Source organism: Ursus arctos, unplaced genomic scaffold (assembly GCF_023065955.2).
Source record: "Ursus arctos isolate Adak ecotype North America unplaced genomic scaffold, UrsArc2.0 scaffold_20, whole genome shotgun sequence".
Taxonomy (NCBI): domain Eukaryota; kingdom Metazoa; phylum Chordata; class Mammalia; order Carnivora; family Ursidae; genus Ursus; species Ursus arctos.
In genome coordinates, this window is record NW_026622875.1 from 20003850 (window position 1) to 20027984 (window position 24135).

Here is a 24135-nt window from a genome sequence, read left to right on the forward strand (position 1 = left end):
TTCTGAAGTTGGAAGTCTGTAAACAGTTGCTTAAGCATCAGTTCCTCTGTTAAACTTCAGCAGATCTTCATGGTTGTGTTTCCTTCCATAGTAAGAAAAGCTCAGGATTGGTCCATCAATTTCCAGTTTAACTGCTTCCCATTGTGAGTTCAACACTACAAAGATCAGGTACCCAACTCATGTAAGACACTGCAGGAAAAGATAAAATGGAACAAACCTGGAACCTGCCTGCACGTTATTTAAGGTTTGGGGTGGGAGAGGGAGAAAAGTATACAGATAATCTAAGAAAAGGCAGGTTATGTTAAGTGCTGCCACTGAGGAACAAATAGGAGCAACAGCAGCAGTGAGGAGGGAGGAATGAATTCCAACTGGGCTTCCTGTAAAAGGTGGTATCTGAATTAGAGAGTGAGAAGGATGCCAAAAGTCAAAGACAGGGAAAGTGGTGGTACTACCGGATGTATATCAACACAGAAGGGGAATGCATAGCATGGGTTTGGAGAAAGTGAAGAATCTAGAATGACAGAAAACATAAAGCATAGGATATGTGTCCTGGTTCACTGCACCCAGCCTGAGGAGGACTCAGTTCAAAGGACTTAGGATCTGGACATTGTACTGTAGGAAATGGGGAGCCACTGAATGTATTAGGATTATCATGCCTGTACTTCAGGAAGATAACTTAGGATCTGAGAAAGTGGCCGCCAGAGAAAAAGCATGGTCCTTGTCCCCTATCCTTTTCAATCCCTTCTCTGGAGTCAAAAGTATTAGAGCAGGGTCCAGAGGACACATCAAGGGGACAGCATGTTGGGGACTTCTGGTTCCATGGTGTCCAACAAGACCTAATGACCAACAGTACAGAAGGAGCCTGAAAGCGAAGGCTTAGGATTTTGTGGCTCCCAGAAGAAGCCCATCTGGCAGATGTTTGTCTTTCTCTTAGAATGGGACTATGTCTCTCCTGACTACAGGTATGGAATGCGCGCTCTTGGACCTACGTGGGGTTTCTCTGATGAGCCAGATTGATCTCAGTCTGTTATGTTGAGAAAGGATTCAATCAGCACATCAGCCGAAGTCAGTAGTTTGCCTGCTTGCTGGCCACCAACTCACAAGAAGGACACTGGCATGCCTCCTGTCCCCTGCTCTGCCATCACTGATAGAACACCCCAACAGTCTGACCAGCACAGATATTGAGAGAACACACAAAATAAGTAGGTAATGGAAAATTACAACCCACTTAAGGGGACTCTGTAACTAGAAGGAAAAAGACTAGGCTGAGCAAGTAGAGCTGGCAGCTTCATTTATAGTAGAACTAATAGAAGAGAGAGAGAGGACATTAATAAAAGTAATTAGAACAAAGATATAATTAGAGCACAGAAAAGCCTTTCTGGAACTAAGAATGATATTTCTGAATTTTAAAAGTTCAGTAGACAAATTGAAAAAATGAATGCTCACTGCTGAGAATAGAATTCATGTTCTGGAAGATTAAGTTAAAAAAAAAACGAGCCCCCAAAGTTAAAATCATGTGGAACAAAAAAAGGGACTCAGAAGACAAATCTAGAGGATTTACCGTGTAAACGATGGTAATGCCAGAGGATATGAAGTAACAAGTGCATGGAAAGTACTAAGCAAATAATAGAAGAAAATATTCCCTAAACTGAAGAAACACTTGGCTTTTCAGATTACAAGCCCTACTGAGTTCTATAAGGGATGAATTAAGAGGGGATAACAACAAGAAAACCCTGAAACATACTCTGGTGAAATTCCTACTTTCAAAGATAGGCAGCTAATCTTACAGACCTTCTGACAGAAAGAGCAGGTTACATATCGTCTGGAGTACTAGCATCTAAAGAATACTGAAATAAATTATAGAAAGAAAGAAGGATTATTAATAGAAACAGATTATGATCCTAAAATCCTATCCAGCCAAATTATCCAAAAAGAGAAAAGAAAGAGTAGTATTCTCTAACTATAATCCATTGACATTATAAATCAACAATAAATGATTACCAAAAATTTTTTCTTAGTTGCAAATTAAGAAACAGTCTTTTAAATTATCTTTTGTGTAATAGACAAGTTCTAGCTAAAATTTATCATTGTCTAGGGACTAATAAAAAAGAAAATATTTCATACCAAAGAGGATAGGACACAGCTAAAGCTGTGTTCAAAGGAAAATGTATAGCTTTAAATGTTTTTAGTATATTAGAAAAATGAAAACAAAAATAAAGAATGAAAATAAATAAAATGTGCCTATTCAACTTAAAAAAACTAGAAAAGCAATAGCAAAATGCAAAAGAAGACAATTCTGGCAGCAATGCCCTGGGATACAGGATGAAGATAATTCTGCAGCAAAGTAATGAAAGCCTGAAATACAGAAGCAGCAGGATCAAAAAGAAGAGCTAGACTGAGAAGCTGTTCTGGAAATAGAAAGTTCCTGGCATCTGGAAGTGGAGAATAGGAAGTGAAAGGAGTTAAAGATGAGTAAGAGTTTGAGATTGGGTAACTAGGTAAAGGTAACACTACTCCAAGACAGAAAATTGAGAATGAAGAATAAGTTTGAAAGGAAAGACAAACTTCAATTTCAAATATATGGAGTTTGAGGTGTCTGAAATGGGCAAGGCATTGTATGAGGCACCATACTCATTTTAAATCTGAATATATCCCCTGCTCACCCCAGATTCCTTTGTCACCAGTCTAGGGCTACCGTTGACACATGCAAGGTGACAAATAAGCCAAAAATTATGTGTTTAATAAAGGCTGATCTTAGAAATGTCCAGCTCAAGCTCTGGAGTGAAGGAAAAGAAGGCTCCACCTTATCCGACACTCTCTTCTGCTGCAGTTCAGAGGGACTGCCTTGGAGATTAGAAATGGAGGGTGGGGAGCAGAGAGAAACAAGCAAGGTCAGCATCTCCTCAGTTGGACTCCATTATTCAACTTAAACACCCTGGTAAGTAAACAAGCAAGCTTCTCAAAAGACTTGTCCCTAAAGTAAATTAATACAACCTCACACTTACAGCTCAATGACTATCAAATATGACTTTAGCACTTTAGCCCAATTTATGTCTTTTTGTCCTTCTTCCCCCCACCTCTTGCAGCTCAGAACCCCAGCAACACATCACTGAAAATTTAGATCTTGTGAGTCAAATAAAAGAATTGCTGGTAAAGATCTCTTAATATTCAGATAATTCTTTCAAACAAAACTGTTAATATTCTGGATTCCATCCAAATCAGTCTTCCTGCATAGCTTCTAAGAAAAGCAGCAGGTCAACGATGATAGTCACTCGGAAAAAAAAAAAAAAACCCAAGTGGAGAGCATCCTGAAAAACTCCAGTCTTCTATCCTACACCTCTACTTGGGCCAGCTTTATTTTCCCTTTGATGCAGAAGGATAGCTTCAGGCAAAGTATATTTGCTTAATCCTTTGCCACTGATTTGTGCCATGTTAACTTAGTCCTTGGTGAGAAGGTTTAAACCGTGAATGAAATGGGAACTTTGAATACTGGCAGCTGATTTAATCAAACCTTCCTGTTGCTCTGTTCAAAGCTGTGCAAAAAAAGGTCTGAGAGGCTCAGTCACTATTCTAGGCTTCCAGGGATGCTTGCAATGTGGAGATGTTCAGTTGGTCCTCCTACCATGTCCCAGTGTCTGAAAATGTCTGTGCAGAATCCCAAAAAGTTTTCTCCCAAATTCAAGCCATGGAAGGTCAGTTAATTATTTTTATGCCTGCCACTTTTCAGTCAAAAGAAATAGAAGGGCATCAGATTATTTACAAATGAAGCTTCCAATGTTTTGCTTTGAGTTAATACCAGTAGCTGATACCAGTACAGTAGCCTGACCTCGCATCCAAATAAGCCCAATTCATGCTCAAGGAAAATAAAGACACGAATATCCAAGATAGTTCTGAGAACCACTGACGTATCACTAGAGAAAACTGGTGTTCCTGAGCCCAGAATTAAGTAGCCTCTTTTGTAGGAAACTGATGTCAAAATACATCTGGGAATGCCTTCTTTTGTCTTTTTCTTTCTCTTTCTTTTTATGCAGATCTTTTGTAAAGTCAGTTCTCATTTCTCCTGGCTAGTGATGTACAATTAGCACTCCAAATAAAATGATGGAAAAATGGTCTCATTTTCATCTTTTTTAGGCTGTACCTATCTCTATAGAGTGAATAGAAGTATGAGTTTGGAAACTCAGATGGGATTTTCTTTCCTCTCTCTATGCTAAGATTATTTTTCTCATATGATACTGATGTTCTATATATTTCCATTAGCTGAAAATGAACTTTTAATAACGTTTTAGAGAAGCAGTCTTTGGTAACAGACTTTCAGATTTGGAGGCATGAAGCATTTGATCTGGAGAATTTCACACGTCTTAGAAGAGGTCCAGAAATCTGAAAGATACTGTTCAAGGCAGTTTCATTTGGGGTCATTTGTTGAAGAATTGGCTGCCATTGGGGGAATCTATTTATGTCTTTGTGCTTTCTTTGGTGACATCTTACATATAAATAGGATGCAGTGCTGTTATTGTCCCCTATCAGCATCTTTCCTAAACAAGGCTTATTAACCTGATTAGCTGTATGTCATCCCATTCATCATTGATCACCCTCACTCTTTCCTAAATCAGGACCTGGGATCTTAGACGTTAGTTCCCTAATACCCAAAATGTGATCCAAAGGCCAGCAGCATCCACATCACCTGGAAGCTTATGAAAAATGCAGAATCTCACATCCCACAGGCACCTACTGCTAAGGACTGCTTTTTTGTCCTTCCCCTCAAATTCATATGTTGAGGCTCTAACTCCCAATGTGACTGTATTTGGAGACAGGGGCTATTAGGAGGTAATTAAGGTTAAATGAGGTCCCAAGGGTGGGATCCAGTAGGATCAGTGTCCTTATAAGAAGATGCACCAAAGGGGCGCCTGGGTGGCTCAGTTCGTTAAGTGTCCAACTCTTGATCTCAGCTCAGGTCTTGATCTCAGGGTTGTGAGTTCAAGCCCTATGCTGGGCTCCACACCCAATGTAGAGCCTACTTAAAAAAAGAAAAAGAAAAAGTGCACCAGAGGGTTAATGCTTTTTCTTTCAACAAACACACAAAGAAGAGATTATGTGAGCACACAGTGAGAAAGCAGCTATCTGCAAGCTAGGAAGAGAGCTCTTGCTACTATCCAAATTAGCCAGCACTTCGATCTCGGACTTCCAGCCTCCAACACTGGAAGCAATAAATGTCTGTTGTTTGAGCCACCTAGTCTATGGTATTTTGTCGTGGCAATCCAAGCTGACTAAGACATCTGCTAAATCAGATTCTTCAATCTAACAAGATCCTTGGGTGATAAATATGCATATAATGAAAAACACACTGCTTTAGTTAACCTTGATCATGACATTATTTAAATTCATTCCCTGTTGTCATTTTTCTATGGAAAGAACTTGAACCGTGGATTTAGATGAACTTTTAAATGAGCTTTAGGCTTGGTTAGGCCCTGACTGTCTGATTCTAAGGATCCTGATCGGCTTCAATTTGCCAACCAATTTCTGAAATGGAGAGAACCTATAGGTTGTGGTTAAGAGGGAAGAGGTGCTCCTTGAAAAGACCTATGCATCTGTAATCCTAGAAGGTTACACACCTTCTGCAGGACGAGTCTATGAGAGGGTCACTAGGGATTGTATGGCTCAAAACTGAGCCAACTGCACAATTCTTTGGATTATACCAGAGGCTTCCTACCCTACAAACACATTTATTTTTATCTGTGGTATTGGCCTGCTCTTCAATCTATTTGGGGGGGTGTCCCTCAAGTTTACAAGACTATGTTGTTTGGAACCACATTACTCCCCTTTCAGAAACCTGTATATTTTTTCACTTTAGAAGGTGATCAATAGATACTTGTTTCTTCCTTCCTTTCTCCTTGGTATCAATGATATTTGGTGAGATAGGGTGCATAACCAGAACACAATTAATGAACAAGTGTGTCTTTCTTAAAAAGAACATTACAAATAGGAACTGGCATCTAAGGTAACAAATAGATAAGAAATACATATTTCCTATGGGCTGATACCAGAAAAATCCAGACCCGGTTGTGGAGTGAGAGGGAAGAAATTCTCCACCCTTTCCAAGTCTCAACCACATTTAGTGGGAATGTCCTAGGTCAAGCTTACCACTGGTTTTTGTATGGTACATGAGCTAATAATGATTTTTACATTTTTAATGGTTGAAGTAACATTTTTCAGAGAGTTTTTTAGAGAATAATATTTCTTGACATGTGAAAAGTATAAGAAATTAAAATTTCAAAGTTCACAATAAAGTATTATTGGAATATAACCATGCTCATTTGTTTACGTATTGTCTATGGATGGTTTCATGCTACAACCACAGAGCTGAGTAATTGCAGCAGAGTATGGCCCCAAATAATTACTACTGGCCATTTACATACAACATTTGCTGACTGCCATTCTAGGGTAATTGGAATGGAGGTGAGGAGACAAAACACCCTATGTTGTTTCTAGATGGGTTTTTGAAATATTGGTGAAAATGAAGATGTTTTTAGTTTGGGTTTTCCTTTAAATGCCAGTTTGATGGTTTAAGTTTGGAATCAATTCCCAGAAATAGACTTTTGGTGCCAAATAGTATATGACTTCTACATACTGCCTAATTTTTCTCCAAAAGAGTTACAGTGATTCCTAATACCACTGACAGTTTTACCATATTTTTCCTAAATATTATGAAGGATGCCTTCCTAAAGCCAAAGAATGTACCTGATTGAGTCTACCATTTCTGTTTCCCACATTAATAAATCCCAAGATGACACGGCAACCTCTCCATTCCTTCTATGTTATCACTATTCTACTTTCTTTGTCAGTAGTGAAAGCAAAATAGCAATCCCTTTCGCTGCTTCCATTTTCTTCTGAGTAATAGTAATGAAATTGTCAATAGAAAAAACCAAGAAATAATCAGATGCCCTGTGTTAAAAGAGAGAGAGAGAGAGAGACTTAAATTTCAACAGGTATCTGGAGCACTGAAGACCCAAGAATAGGAAGGAGCTCTTATTTTCTCTCTATTGGTCTGTACACAACATTAAGAGAGCAGCACATCAAGGTCTCTATCAGGTCTAGAAATTTGTATAATACTCCCATAATATCATCCTTCCACTTCTCTTTCATTCATGCATAAACATTCTTCATCTCACGTTTCCACCAAGATTTGTTTATTTTCACCTAATTGTATGCCTTTGAACACATACGCACGTGCGTTCAAGTGTGCACACACACACACAGTGCTATTCCTCTATTTGTAATGTTTACTTTGAGCCAAACCTGTTTTTCTATTAGTCATAATCTAGTTATGCATCCTCCTCGACAAAGATTATCAATAGCAAAGAGGAAAAAAGGAGGAAGCAAGCATTTATTGAGCACCTGCTGTTTCCTAGTAAATATGCTGGATGCCTTGCCTTCATCACTGAATATGAAGCTAACTCTGCAGAATAGGCTCTATTACTCTCTTTTTGTAAATGAATGAATGAGGATTCATAGGAGGGAGGATTCTTGTCCATGGTCACATAGCTGAAAGGAGTGGGGCCAAAATTAAAACGGAGTCATTTTGGTTCCAAAACCATCAGGCATTCTAGCACATCCTTGTGTCTAAAGTGTCATTTACAGGAATGCAGGAGTATTTTAGGTGGTACAGTGGTGAACTTTAATTTTTTTTAACTCATACATTTATGTTTAACCATTAGTATCATAGGAGAAATATTCACCATTATTTGCCATCTAGATTCAATGCACTTTCATTTTTTGTATTTTAAGACATTTTACAAATAATTTTCAGAAGAATAAAAGGATAACAAAAAACAACTTTATTCAAAATTTTGATTAAGAATATAAACATCAAACAGTATTTTGTGAAAGAAAGTGAAAAATCTGAGTTCAACTAATCACTCATCAACTGTCATACATGCACCTGGAAAATATTTAATTTGTAAATACTTATTCCAGATTTCAAATACATAACTAAGAGCTTCTAGCTTATCCTTACTTATGGATCTTTTTCTTGTACTTGCATTATCAAAATGAAAACTTAAAGATTTGGGGGGAACTTTTGATTAATCATAATTTTGTTGAAGAGAAGGCCATATTTTTAATTCTAAACTGCAAAACATTTCCATTTTAGATTTGCAAACAACAATTAGAATAATGAGTCTATTGAATTATTTTAATTTCATTCCACTCATCTTTGTATATGTGCCTGATTCAGCATTTGTCCACTTACAAATCATATCAAGTAATTTGGCACAAAAACATCATAAAAGATGAAAGAATAATGGATGTGTCCTTTTGAAACATGGGATAATCTAAGTTCTTATTGCAAAATATTACATGATAAAGTTCTTTCTGTTCAATGACTAAATAAGTGGGAATGCCATATTTCCTTTGTGCTCTTAGAATTACATCCATCACGTCTGCATTCTTGAGTTTAAAACAATTCATCTAGGATATTGTTATCTGAAGAGTTATGGTGTAAGATTTTGCTAATACAATCAATTTGACCATCATCCTTAGAGCATAGAGTTTTGGTGTCTCTGCATTTGGCTTCTCATTTGTCTAATAACTGTGAAATACCTTTCATTGTAATTTTTTTCTTTTTGTTATTATGAGTGAAAAAATGAAAAAATTCTTTATTCTCAATTGCATCCAATGAAAGCTAAAAGAAGACAACAAAGAAAATGTCTCTGGTCTTCTTTTTAAAATTTTTTTACCTATTTTTTAAATTTTTTAAATTTTAATTCCAGTATAGTTAACATGCAATGTTATATTATTTGCAGGTGTACGATATAGTGATTCAACAATTCTATACATTACTCAGGGCCCTTCAAGATAAGTATACTCTTAATTCCCTTCACCTATTTCACTGATCTCCTCACCCACCTCTGGTAAACATCAATTTGTTCTATATATTAAGAGTCTGTTATTGGTTTCTTTCTTTTTTTTTTCTTTGTTCATTTGTTTTGTTTCTTAAATTCCACACATGAGTGAAATCATCTGGCATTTGTCTTTCTCTGATTGACTTATTTCACTTACCATTATACTCTCTAGATCCATCATGTTGTTACAAATGGCAAGATTTCATTCTTTTCTATGGCTGAGTAATATTCCATCATATATATACACCACATCTTCAGCCATTTGTCTTTCAATATACACTTGGACTGCTTCCATAATTTGGCTATTATAAATAATATTGCAACAAACATAGTGGTGCATATATCTTTGAATTAGCATTTTTGTATTCTTTGGGTAAATACCCAGTAGTGGAATTACTGGATCATATGGTAATTCTATTTTTAATTTTTTGAGGAATCTCCATACTGTGTTCCACAGTGGCTGCACCCAATTTGCATTCCCACCAGCAGGGCACTGGGGTTCCTTTTTCTTCCCTTCCTTAATATTTGTTTTTTCATGTGTTTTTGATCTTAGCCATTCTGACAGGTGTGAGGTGATAACTCATTGTGGTTTTGATATGCATTTCCCTGATGATTAGTGATGTTGAACATCTTTTCATATGTCTGTGGGTCATCTGTATGTCTCTTTTAGTGAAATGTCTGTTTGTATCTTCTGCTCATTTTTTAATTAGATTATTTGTTTATTTGGTATTGAGTTGCATATGTTCTTTACATTTGGGGTACTAACTTTTCATCAGATATATCATTTGCAAGTATCTTCTCCCATTCAATAGGTTGTACTTTAGTTTCTTGATCATTTCCTTTACTGTACAGAAACTTTTTATTTCGCTATAGTCCCACTAGCTTATTTATACTTTCATTTCCCTTGCCTTGGGGGACATATCTAGGAAAATGTTGCTTCATCCAATGTCAGAGAACTTACTGCGTGTGCTCTCTTGTAGGAGTTTTATGGTTTTAGGTCTCATATTTAGGTCCTTAATCTATTTCAAGTTTATTTATGTATATGGTGTAAGAAAGTGGTCCAATTTCATTTTTTTATATGTAGCTGTCCAGTTTTCCTGACACCATTTTTTTAAAAGACTGTCTTTTCCCCATTGCATATTTTCCTGCTTTGTTAAAGATTAATTTACCATATAGGCATGCATTTATTTCTGGGATTTCTATTCTATTCCATTGATCTATGTTTCTATTTTTGTGCTAGTACCATACTGTTTTCGTTACTACAGCTTTGTAGTATATCTTGAAATCTGGGATAGTTGTGCTTCCACCAGTTTTGTTCTTCTTCTTCAAGATTGCTTTGACTATTCAGGGTCTTCTGTGATTCCATACAAATGTTAGTGCTATTTGCTCTAGTTCTGTGAAAGATGCTGTTGGTATTTTGATAAGGATTGAATTTCTGTAGATTGCTTTTGGTAGTATGGATATTTTAACAATGTTTGTTCTTCCAATCCATGAGCATGGAATCTTTCCATTTCTCTGTGTCATCTGAAATTTCTTGCAACAATGTTTTACAGTTTTTAGATTACGAGTCTTTCACCTCCTTGGTTAAGTTTATACCTAGGTATTCTGTTATTTTTGGTGCAGCTGTAAATGGGATTGTTTTATTAATTTCTCTTTCTGCTGCCTCATTATTAGTGTACAGAATACAATGGATTTCTATATATTGATTTTGATTTTGTGACTTTACTGAATTCACTTATCAGTTCTAGTAGTTCTTTGGTGGAGTCTTAGGGTTTTCTATATATATCATATCATCTGCAAATAGTGACAGTTTCACTTCTTCCATACCAATTTGGATGTCTTTTATTTCTTTTTCTTGTTTGATTGCTATGGCTAGGACTTCCAGTACTATGTTGAATAAAAGTGGTGAGAGTGAATATCCTTATCTTGTTCCTTATCTTAAAGAAAAAGCTCTGTTTTTCACCATTAAGTATGATGGTAGCTGTGATTTTTTTTTTAATATGGCTTTATTATGTTGAGCTATGTTCCCTCTTAACCTACTTTGTTGACAGTTTTTATCATGAATTGGTGTTGTACTTTGTCAAATACTTTTTCTGCATCTATCAAGATGATCATATGATTTTTATCTTCCTCTTGTTGATGTGATGTATCATGTTGTTTGATTTGCAAATACTGAAACACCCTTGCATCCCAGGGATCAATCCCACTTTATCATGGCGAATGATTTTTTAATGTCTTATTGGATTTAATTTGCTAATATTTGGTGAGTATTTTTGCCTCTATGTTCATAAGAGATATTGCCCTATGGTTTTATTTTTTGTCATGCCTTTATCAGGTTTTGGTATCAGGGTAATGCTGTCCTCATAGAATGAATCTGGAAGCTTTCCTTCCTCTTCTATTTTTTGGAATATTTTGAGAAGAATAGGTATTAATTATTTAAATGTTTGGTGGAATTGACCTGTGAAATCATCTGGTCCTGGACTTTTGTTTGCTGGGAGTTCTTTGATTACCAATTCCATTTCATTGCTGGCAATAGGTCTCTTCAAATTTTCTCTTTCTTACTGTTTCAGGAGGTTATATGTTTCTAGGAATTTATCCATTTCTTCTAGGTTATCCAGTTTGTTGGCATATAATTTTTCACAGTATTCTCTGATAATTCTTTGTATTTCTGTGGTGTTGGTTGATTTCTCCTCTTTCATTTCTGATTTTGTTTATATGAGTCCTCTCGTTCTCTCTCTCTCTCTCTCTCTCTCTCTTCGATGAATCTGGCTAAAGGTTTATCAATTTTGTTGCTCTTTTCAAAGAACCGGCTCCTGGTTTCATTGATCTGTTCTATTTTTTAATTTCTATTTTGTTTATTTCTACTCTAATCTTTATTATTCCCTTCCTTCTACTGGTTTGGGGTTTTGTTTGTTCTTCTTTTTCTAGGGCCTTTAGGTGTAAGGTTAGATTATTTATTTGTGGTTTTTCTTGCTTCCTGAGGTAGGCCTGTATTGCTATAAAATTCCCTCTTTGAACAGCTTTTGCTGCACCTTAAAGATTTGGACCATTGCTTTTTCATTTTCATTTGTTTCCATGTATTTTTTTTTAACTTCCTCTTTGATTTCTTGCTTGACCCATTTATTCTTTAGTAGCATGTTATTTAACCTCCATGTATTTGTGTTCTTTCCAGATTTTTTACTGTGGCTGATTTCTACTCTCATAGGGTTGTGGTTGGAAAAGATGCATGGTATGACTTCAATCTTTTTAAATTTGTCTCCTGTTCACCAGAAACTGGTGCTTCAGGGGTGTCTCCTGTGTGTGTTGGGTGTGCCCTGATGTTGTGGCTGAACCACTTTTGCCTTCAGTCCAGCCATCTGCAATGGCTCTTCACCTGTTGCAGGCAGGTTTTGGTCCTATGTTGTTAATGGTCCAGTTTGGGGCCACCTTGAGCTTGAGCTGGATCAGAGCAGGCATTTACCAGAAATGCAATAGCTATGAACTGCAGGGTACTTTTTTCTGTTTTATCTCCTGGGAAGTTTTCATTGGCAGGTGTGGCCTATAGTCAGACCAGATGTCTGCCCCCTATCCACTGCTGGGGTTGCAGTCAGACTGTGTGTGTGGTTATCTTCCCTTCTTCCCAGGGCAGGGGTCACTTTGGACTAGTGCTGGCCCTCTCAGAGCTGCTTGCACACTGCTAGGCTTGTGGCACTGCATTGCATGGGCTGCAGTCAAGAACATTTTTGAGGGGGCAAGTCAGCAAGAGAACATGGGGGCAGGGCAAGTGGTATTAGCAAGGTTTGCACAAGTCTGCTGTGGGTGGGAACTGGAGCAGAGGCCACGGTGGAGGGGGCATGTCCACAGTGAATGTGGGGGTATGGCACACTGTTAGCAAGTTAGGTAGCAAGTGTCAGCATTTTGCTGGTTCCCACAGGTATTAGTGTGTCTAGGTTGGGGCTGGGGGGAGGAAATGACTCCCACTAGCTCCTTTGTTTCCTGGAGAAGTCTCGCAATAATCACCACTCCTCCAGCATATGCTCTGAGATTAGTAAACAAATCTCCCTCCCATATACCCCAAGCATTTATCAAACTGCTGCTTCTATGCTTCACCTCTGCAGGGCTGTTTGTTGTGTTGTCTCCTTAAGGGTGGAGACTCAGTTTCTTCTTACCTGCCTGCCTCTCCCAAAGCTGAACCTGCTGATTGATTTTTCAAATTCCAGATGTTAAGTCCCACTGATTATAAGACTTGTGAAATTTGTCCCCTCTGGTTTTCAAAGCCAAATGTTATGAGGATTCCTCTTTCTCGTGTCAGTTTCTGGTGCCTGGGGTGACAGTCTGCTTCTCTCCTTTCTCTGAGCCAATGACATCCCCCCTACTGCAGATAGTCCCGCAAGTCTGTTTAGCTCCTGCCCGCATCTCCACACTTCCTATCCTCTTACCTGTAAACTTTTCTCTACATTTATCTGTGGAGGTTGTTCTGTCAGTCTTCAGGTCATTTTCTGGATTATTTTACACTAATGTGGGTGTTATCTAGTTGTATTCATGGGATGAGGTGAGGTTAGGATCTTCCTACTTCACCATCTTCCCCAGAAATTGTCTCCTGTCTTCTTTTACACCTTTTTGACAGATATAACATAAGATAACTGAAGGATAATAAAATAATGATGACTCATTTCACTATTTTATCTAGGTATCCCATCAGTCTTCTTGTCTTTTTATTAATTTTGTATTTTTGAGCATCACTGAAAATAATGATGGATGTTAAAATAGCAACATTTTTCAAAAGATGGAAAAAATATCATTATCAGTTTGTAATATATCTTATATTTTTGGAAGGATCCAATTGACCTATGTAGTAATTATAAGAAAAAAAATAGTATTTTATTTGCTTAAATAAGTAGGACCTCTCTTTGTATTTTGGAAGGCTTATAAGAAATAATTTTTAAAAGACATGAAATACCAATACTTATAAATAGAACTACTCAAAAACTAAAATTAGGTCCAATGGATCCTGATGGTACACTGATAGTTAAGGGATGTTAAATATGTAGCTAGCATAACAAACCATGGTTTCATAAATATTATTTAAGATAAACTAAACTTATAAAATATCAGTTGACCAGAACTTCCAAAACAGAAATAGGCTTCACATAATTTGTCCAGGCAAGCCACTAAACAAACTAACCAGGAAATGATAACATCAACTTGCCCTGGGAGTGGGAGAGGGGGCTAATTAGAATCCAGAATTGTTACAATATACATATCTATAATGTCCAGTTTTGACAAAATATTATGAAACATGGAAAGAAACAGGATAGTGTGACCCTTGTACAGAAAAACAACAACAAACACAACCAAGCAATAAAACTGCATTTAGGTGGCCCAGATGAAGGCAACAAAGACTTCAAAGAAGCTATTATAAATACGTTCAAACAACTAATTGCAACCACATTTAATAATTAAAGGAAAGTATGGTGACGGTGACTTATCAAATAGAGAATATCAAAAAAAATTTAGATTAAAAAACAGAAATTCTGAAGTTGAAAAGTACAATAGCTGAAATGGAAAATTCACTAGAGGGGCTCAACTATAGATTTGAGCTAGAAGAAGAAAGAATCAGTGGACTTGATGATAGGTCATTAGAAATTATTCAATCTGAAGAACTATAGAAAAAAAAAGAAAAATGAACAGATCTTCTGAGACACTGTTAAGCACACCAACATGCATGTATATAATGAGAACACTAGAAGGAGAGGAAAGAAAGGAGGGGAAAAAATTCAAGAAATAATGACCGAAATTTTCCCAAATATGATGAAAAGCATTAATCTATACATCCAAGTTCAATGAACTCCAAGTAGGAAACCAAAATTGAGTCATATCTAAACATATCACAGTAAAAATGTTGAAAGTCAAAGAGAAACTCTTGAAAGTAATAGAGAAAGATGATTTATCACATAGAAGAGAATTCCAATAACGTGAATAACAGCTAACTTCTTATCAGAAAGAATGGAGTCCAAATGATAGTTGATAACATATTTGAAGTGCTTAAAAAAAAAAAACTGTTAGCCAAGAATACTATAACCAACAAAAGTATCTTTTAAAAATGAAGAACACATAAAGATACTCTAAGATAAACAAAGACAGAGAATATGTAGCTAGCAGACCTGCCTTGAAAAATTCTAAAAGAATTCTTTAATTGAAAGAAAATGACACTAGACTGTAATTTAACACATAAGAAAAACAGAAAATGCTAGCAAAGAAAATTATGCATTAACTATAAACGAGAGCATAATTACATACTTCCTTTTCCTTCTTTTCATAATTAATTTAAAAACAACAGGATAAAGCAATATTTATAATATTCAGTTGTAAGGCCTATAGCATATAGAGGTATATATTTGACAATAACAATACAAAGAGGAAAGGAGGAAAGGAAGCTACATATAGCAAGCAAGGGAGTGACATGAGATGGTGACTTGAGTCCATAGGAAGAAATGAAAAGTACCAAAAATGGTAAATAAGAAGATTAATATAGGGACGTGTAGGTGGTTCGGTAGGTTAAGCATCTGCCTTCGGCTCAGGTCATGATCCCAGGGTCATGGAATCAAGTCCCATCATCAGGCTCTCTGATCAGTGGGGAGTCTGTTTCTCCCTCTGAGTCTCCCCACCCCTTGCTCTCTCCCTCTTTAGTAAATAAATAAAATCTTTTTTTTAAAAAAGTAGATTAATATAAAAACTTTGTAGATGTATTTTTCTGGTTTCTTCTTAGTTTCTTAAAAAGATATTAGATTACGTAAATCAACAATTATAACACTAAATTATTGTGTTTGTAACATATGTAGATGTGATATATATTACATTAATACTATAAAGGAAGGGGAAAAGAATAGAATGGTGCAAATTTTCTATATCTCACTGGAATTAATGTAGTATAATTCTGAAATAGAGTGTGATAAGTTTTTAAGATGCATACTATAATCCCTAGAGCACCCACTAAGAAAATAACTCCAAAAATATATTTTAAAAGCTATTAGAGAATCAAAAAAGAACATTGGAATTATCCATTTAATACAAAATAAAGCAGTAAGGGAAGAACAGAGGAATAAAAAAACACATGAGACATACAGAAAACAAATAGTAAAGTGGCAGAAGTAAATCTCACTATATTAATAACATTACATGTGAATGAACTAAACCATGTAATCAAAAGGCAGAGATTATCAGACTAGATTTAAAAAACAAAAATAAGATCCAACTAGATTCAAAGATACAAATAGACTAAAAGGCAAAAGATAGAAAAAGATACACCATGAAAACAGTAACTGTAAGACAACTGGAATAGCACACTAACAGCAGACCAAATGGATGAACACACACACACGTTACTAAAGACCCTTTAATAATGATAAATAGGGTCAATCCATCAGGAATATATAACAGTTATAAACATATGTTCATAATAAGAAAACCCCAGAATACATGAAGCAAAACTAACAAAATGGAAGAAAGAAAAGTTAAAGAGAAATATTGAAGAAATAATGGTACAAATGGCTTTCGGTTATGTAAAAAATCACAAAGGTGCTACGTGCGTTAGCAGAGTTTGAGAAATACCATCACACCACACTATAGCCATATTGCTTTCACATTTCAAATTCACTCTGTATTGTTATATGATGACATTTGGGGAATAAGAATCTTCTACTACTTTCCACATTTTAATATTTCCTTCTCCTAGAAGTTCATTCTCACTGAAGTTAAAAGCTTTCATAATCTCCCTCATGCTTATTCACTTGTTTATTTCAGGTGGCAACATACAAAGTTGAAAGGAAACAACCTAAATTTAAAAACTGGTCTTCTGTTACTTACTACCTAATAACTTCTGCCAAATAATACCCACCAAATGATCTTAATGGATCTTAACATTTTCATTTTTAAAATGATGTCGTAGGATGACATGATCTGAGGTCCCTTACACTTAACAGTTCTGAGCCTGATGTGACTGTTTTCAACAAGCTCACCATTAGGAAGGTCAGCAGGATCCAGATTACTCAGTGTCTGAGCTAGGGAGTTCCAAATTACTACTTCACTAGGGTACAATTTCAGTTTCTAAAAAGACTTCTGAGAATGCTTAACATTTCTACAGAATTCAGTAGCTTCATTTGGAACATCTAATAAAGCACAGTTGCCGTGGGGTATAATAAGTGGGTTCTGTTCTGGAACATTTTCTTTCCTCCTGGTCAGGGCCTACTATGTCTTATGGTATGATTTGCACTCTTCACATCTGCAGTTGGCAGATGCCACAACTTATATATAAATTCCCCGTGAAAACATGATCCTGCCTAGGGCTCGAAGCAGTGTATATCAAATGGGCATGAATATTCAGGCACCAGAGAGAAACAGTAAGGAAACAAAACAAAACAAAACAAAACAAAACACCATTGTAACTTTAAGGCTGGAAACAAAGCTCTGTCTAAGATTTATTATATTCAGGAGTTCCTTAAGACATTTCAAATGCCTATGAACTTAAAAGTTCCCGGTTCAAGTGAGACCTTTCTATAACTGCATGCTTACGGATGTAAAACTTTTCATATCCAGGAAGGAAACAAGTAGCACATCCAAACTGAGTCCTTTAAAGGAAAGTAATAAAGGGAATATTTACAAAGATACAGGCTGGTTTTCAAAAACCAGTGAGGGATAGTGCAGTACCCCACGGCCAGAATCCATCGAGAGTAGTTACCATTCTGTACTCAAAAGGGCAGGGACAAGTATTGACCAGAACCCAGAGAGAGCAGCTGTATAAAAAAGGCTGCCAATTCGGAGCTGAGGCTCTGGGAGAAGGACACAGACAACCATGGTGACCTGGCAGAGAGGGAGCCTGAGGAATAAATATCCTGTCTTCACTCTCTTCCCTCCTTCCAATATCCTGCCATCCCTTCCCTTCGGCCAAAACCAATCTAAAGTTAGAGGGCAAGAGAATGCCATCAGTGCCATCCCATTGGGGAGCATTCTGGAGCCCAGAACAGTGTGGGGAAGGAGGGAGAGTGGATCTGGAGTTGTAAATGGAAAAAGTCGTACAATTCCCAAAGATTCCAGGGTAAGGCAACAAAATCAACTGTGAGGTTGTCTCACCCAAGGTCAGGGTTAAGGTGAGGCAAATGCAGTACCTGAGATGCAACATCTACGTGGTCAGATCCGCCTGCAAATGCCCAGCACTTGCACAGCCCATGGGGAGAGGGTGCCTCGCTTACCTCACCTAGTCCCAGCTCTGATTTCACCTGGAGACTTGGAGTTGTTGGCCGTAGTACTAAGAACAGGAATGTATTATCTTTTAATCTATAACAGTAAAAGAACATTCTGTTAAAAGATTTAAAAATATCTCTTTGGGCTTTTCCCCCAAGGAGGAGGCAGATAATGTCCTACTCGTCCGTCCAGAGGCTGGTGTGCTTAATGGTCTGGCATTGTTATTGAGCACTGGATTTTGATTATTTTGTGTGGATGTGTCGTTGATTCCACTTGCACATTTTTTCACATTTCTGAAGTCAGGATGTGTCTTATACTGAAGGTGTCAGAAATACAATTAGCAACATGTTTCTTATTAGAAATATATAAAGTAATAGTGTGCTTTATAATTGATGGCACCTTTGAGTCAATGGAATTCGGTGTAAGTACTTTGAGGGTGTATCTGGTTTAACACATTTTTATATCTATCAAAACACCTAGCATATAGTAGTGGTCATGGTATATCTTCAACCAAGATTTCATGAATGAATGAGGGAAGTCAATAAAGCAGGGAATTAATTAAAGAGTCCACATGTCCCAGCTGATATATACTTTTAGGGCTTAGACAGTGTGGTGTCAGGAAAAATATCAGTTCATATCAATAATTGTTTAAGCTGTCATCATGATCTTCTGGAATGATAGACTGAGAAAGCCTGAATGTTGCATTTGCCATGAGCATTCACTTAACTCTCATTATTTCATTTTCTGCCAAATTGATGCTAATTCTGTTCCCATGCTGTGCACTTTCTGCAGTCTTCGTGGTAATTTGAAAACCTGTTTTATAGCAGATTTTTACCCAAGATTTTCGTCTTCCTCTTTTTCATCTGCTCTAAGACAACTTCTTCCCAGTGGCATTTTCATTAATTCTTGCCTCACATCCCTGATTTTAACCCTTTAATTATGAAATCAGAGTGCAGTTTTGCAATATAATTCTAGCAGCAACCATGAATTCTTTTACTTTTTAGAGCTTAAACATTTAATTTCGTTTTGACACAGTCCTAAATGCAAGCCTGTGCCTCAGCCTCATCATAATAGCAGCTGGTTTGGTCAGAGAAAAACATTATTTTTCTAGTGATTTACTTTAATCCCTCTCAGCAAGAAACTAAAATTATTTTCTTCTCTTTTGGTGAGTCATGCAATAGCAGCTTCCTAGCTTACCCATTATCTCTACCTGTCAATTTCCCTTTTAAAATTAAGATATTTATTCATTTTTAGCAAAAAGCAAGATAATGCAATATTAAGACTAGTATTTCTGCTTTAACTTTTCTGGGAATAAGCAGAAAGTGTTTTTATTAAAAAAGTTAATAGGTATATATCACAAAGGTGGATACTAAGTATTAATAGCATCACATGGCCTTCTAAAGTTGTAAAAACCCCAAAGGAGAATAAGATTTCAGTTGTTTATAGAGGTTATAGACAACAGTCTACTTCCAAATGTGGGCTAAAATAATGGTTTGGGCAATTGTTATTCATCCCAGAGCTATTTTAATTTCTATTTTAGTGATTTATTAGTGTTTGTGAAACAATCTTCTTTGGCTATTTTTTCGTGTTTCAAGTATACATGGCTAATAACTGTCTACCAGCTATAGGATGTTGGTGATAGATAGCTAGAGGCAGAAGATTTACAGGTGAAAAATTATTGCAGAACCCAGTTGCAAGTGCTTTTTAATGGCTAACATACAGAAATGGATTATAAATCTTTCTATTTTTCATTTTAATTACTAAAATGTATAGTGTTACAGTGTTAACTTCAGATCTTCTTCCCAAACTCCATATGCTTTAGGTAATACATGAATATTACCTAGTGCATGTCCTAGCACTCCATAAGCACTTAATATATGTTAGCTGCTACTATTACAATTTTACATCTCCAACTGGCTTTTTACCCTCCGCCTGCCTTACTTCAGTGCCCTCTCTCAAAACCTTGGTGTCGTTTTGCCCTTGGGATTTTGTTCTCACTTCTTTCCATTCTCAGGAATAAATTTGATCCACTCACTTCTACCTTGTGTGAATACAAGACCGAATATTACCTCTCCCAAGTTTTTGCCTTTAGGTCTAGTCTTCAATGAGGAATGAAGAGTTTTAGCTCATGCTAAGAAAATTTAGGCACTAGAAATCGTAGAAGGTCATGATTTGGCGAGGTAGCCTTTTCAAAGCATCTTGTAGATCACCTGCCCTACTAACTAGCAAAGTCATTTTGGGATGAAGTTCAGAACCAACCATTGGAACTGTACTTTCTCATCACTTGTGCTGTAAGTAAACATCCATCAGTTTTGCAAAGTTTTGTTGTTCTCCTCTTAGGATTACTTCCAGGACATCACGCCACATAAATGTCTCCTGGTCATCATTTACTTTGTCTGAGTCACCTTTCCTCCTGCATGATTGCATAGAGAATGTTATGCTTCCCTAAATGTATGTTCCATTGTCAGATGTATGTATCCCTTCATTGTCAGAGTTCATTCTTGATTTCTGTAGATGATTTCTCATGGACAGAATATGTTCCTCGTATCCAAAGAATACATTCCCACCTAGACTCCTTCCCACTGAAGACCAAGCACATCAAAGAATAGCGATGGAAAGACTTGCCCTGACATGGCACTTCAGATCCACATTGTATGCCAAGCAAGGTCTCTAATGGAGAACTGGGAGTAGGCCAGAGTTACACCTGGAGTTCTTAATAGCTTGGGATGGTTTGGAGTGAGAAGAGATGCACTTCTGGTACTGTCATATGAGCCTGTTTGACTGTGAAGTAACCACAATAATTTCTAGGTTTTAAGTTCTCCACTTATTCATACCTCTGACAGTTTGGGTTTTATTTTCAACCACTTTTAGTTTCACACCAACATAGAAAGCAAACTCCCACAACAACCCTCTATTCAGTAATAAAATGTCTCTTTTCTTTCTCATACAACATCTTCACTTTGACATGAAGAAGATGTCCCACATGGAAACACTAGAATTTAAACAAGCTCATCCACTTGAAAGGATGACTTTTCTGGGGAATGTGCACTTGGCTCTGATAAATCCCTAATTGCCCAAGCAGGCCACCCTAAGTGAAGCCTTAGGGAAGAAAGTCCAGATAACTTGATAAGCTATTGCATCTATCTTCCCACCAAAGGCTGTTAGTGTGCTTGTGGCTTAGGTTGAAAGAAATTAGTCTAAGTATTCAGTCTCAATCCAGTTTCTGATTGACTGTTATCTGCAGCCTGAAATTAGCTTACATCTTGGCAGAGCTAAGTACTCCAAATTCAGAGGAAGTCTTGCCAAACTTAAAGAACAGGATGTAGATCTGCATTTGTGTCTGTGACATGTACTTGTTTATTGGTGTTTATTTTTCAAAGAACATAATGTTTTCAGCCTACTTATATGTTCCCAAATGTATTTCTAAATTGTCAGACATTATAAACACTGGCCCCGTGGCTCATCTACACATCCAGAGCACACCTACTCTAATCAGTCTTTACACTGTAAATAAGCCTTCAGTGGAGCCAGAATCACAAGGAAAACCTATTTTAAGATCAGGTGAGGAAGGGTAAAATATAACTCTTTTTGTTTTCAATATTTTATTTATTTATTTATTTATTTATTTGAGAGAGCACGCGTGCAAGCATGGGGGAGAGGCAAAGGGGGAGGGAGAGAGTCTCAAGCAGACTCCACCTGAGTGTACAGCCTGATGCGCAGCTCAATCCCGACCCTGAGGTCATGACCTGGGCTGAAGCCAAGAGTCAGATGCTTAACCGACTGAGCCAACCAAGTGCTCCTAAAACATAACTCCTATGCTGGAGATGTTCACAGCTAACTCTTCATTCAGAAGGCCTATGTAGCAAAGATAACAACATCAACAACCGCCTCAGCGAGAATAGCAGCTACCACTCTGAACACTTTCGAGGTCAAGTCCTGTGCTGAGCCCCTTGAGTGCATTATCTCACAGTCACCCTGGAATCGTTACTATTCATATTCCATCTTATGGAAAAAGAAACTGAGGCACAGCTTCTTGCCTGCAGTCACACAAGTAAATGATGGGACTAGCTGGTTGTTGTGTCTAACTCCTGCTGATTGTGCTATATGCCTCTTACTAGCTGTTAGCTGATATTTTCGGTAAACTGTGTCAGCAAAAGATAGAGATGAGACCCTTCTTTACTCTGATCGGCCTGATAGTGTCCCACCCGTAACCTCTGGGAGAAAAAAGAAAGTCACATGGACAGCCTCTGGACATGAGGACAGGAATGTCACATGAACCCTTGATCCAGCCAGTTTCAATTTGGTAATCAGATATGTCCCAATGTGGGAAGGAGAGCATTCAGGAAACCAACAGATGACAGTGTTTCCATGCACTTGTGGAAACCCAGAGTGGCAGCCCTGCTCTCAGCAGCATCCCTGACTTGTATCTTACTCTTCTATGGGAGTTTGCAGTCATATTACATGCTTCATGCCCCCAAATTGTGGAACTTCCTGTTCTTCCTTCACTTCACTGGCACATATGTCATCTTATCACTTCCCAAATCTAAAATCAGAGTTGCGTCTCATTCCCCATTAACCTTTATGCTCTAAAACCAGTCTTCTGATAGAAGTATAAAATCATCTACCCAGTTGCTGACCAAGACACTCACTGTCACACCTCTGATATAATCCCTCATCCTTTGCCTGAAAGCAAGCAAGAAATAGGGGGCTGTTGTTTTTCCTGATACTGAGCCCACATTGACGACATTTGGCTGTCTCCCATGTGGTTCTGTCCCACGTAGTGCATATTAATCCAAACCAAAATTTTCTACATCTATTGCTATAACCTTCTTTCAGAAAATGTTCACCTCTTTCCAAGATTATAATAAATTACTCTCCTGAGGCTCTTCCCTACCAGCCTCTCTGTAAATAAGATTCCCAAACTGTCTTCAAATACCAAATATGACACACCCTTCTCTAGCTTCCTTTAACCTTCCTGGTTCACTGACCTTGACCTTGAAACATCCATCATACCTCCCTTATTCCTTGGACTTTACTGTTTGGTCTCAACCTCCACTTCAGACAGCAAATAGCCAAAACTCTGGAGCGGGAGAGGCTATTTTTCTTGACCTTGTGTATAGAGCTAACCTTGCTTCACTCACAATAGATATGCTCAGACCTGACCCTGAGCTTGTTTCATCTTTCTAACAGGATGTATACCTCAGGGAAAAATTCCCACACATACTTCTTCTGTAATATGGTTAACGGCAGGGGTGAACGGTTCTGGTCCTGAGTGGAAATTCAGAAACATTCCAGTACTTGCCTCTCCTTCACTTCACAATCTGTCTGTCATGTGCCACCACCACCCCTCCAAGTATACATCTATCAGATTCATCTCTTCTCTACACCTTTATCTTCCTTTAGATTCTAATGGGCTCTTGGGTAGACCATCGCAGTAGTCTACTATTAAATGACCTTCATGCTTCTAGTTTCTTAACATCATAATTTTACCACCAGTGATTTTTCTGGAACAGAAATCTAATTATTTAAACCCCTACTGCCTACAGGAAACAAAAAAACAAAAACAAAACAAAAAACAAAACACTTTTCCTAAGTATAGCCTTCAAGGCCCTTTATAATTTATCCTCAAATTACTTTCTGATCCCACCCCAAATAACTCTGTCCACCTCATCATGTATAACCTTCACAGTCTAGCCACACAATGCTATTTATCATGTCTTAAACCTCCTTGGTACTTTTAAACTTATATGCCTTTGCCCATGCTGTGTCCCCAGCCTGGAGTGCCTTCTCCCAGATTCCTTTTCACTTATCATTAAACTTATCCTCTCTTTTGTGTTGGTCCAAGCCTATCGATAGTGATGCTGTGGGCTAGGAATGCCTGAGACACGCACCTGGTTGTATTACTCATAGAGAGATCTCACAGACATTTTCCCTAGCAAGGCCAGTGTTGTGGCTGGACCAGCCCTTGTGGTTTTCATCATGATTGCAAGATGCCCACACTTCAAAAACCTTCAGGGAA

General features: G+C 37.4%; 1 protein-coding gene across 2 annotated transcripts in view; it reads left to right on the top strand.

Moving 5' to 3' along the window:
• SLC9A9 (solute carrier family 9 member A9) overlaps positions 1–24135 on the top strand; it is a 549652-nt gene that overhangs the window by 391768 nt on the left and 133749 nt on the right. The window lies entirely within an intron of this gene.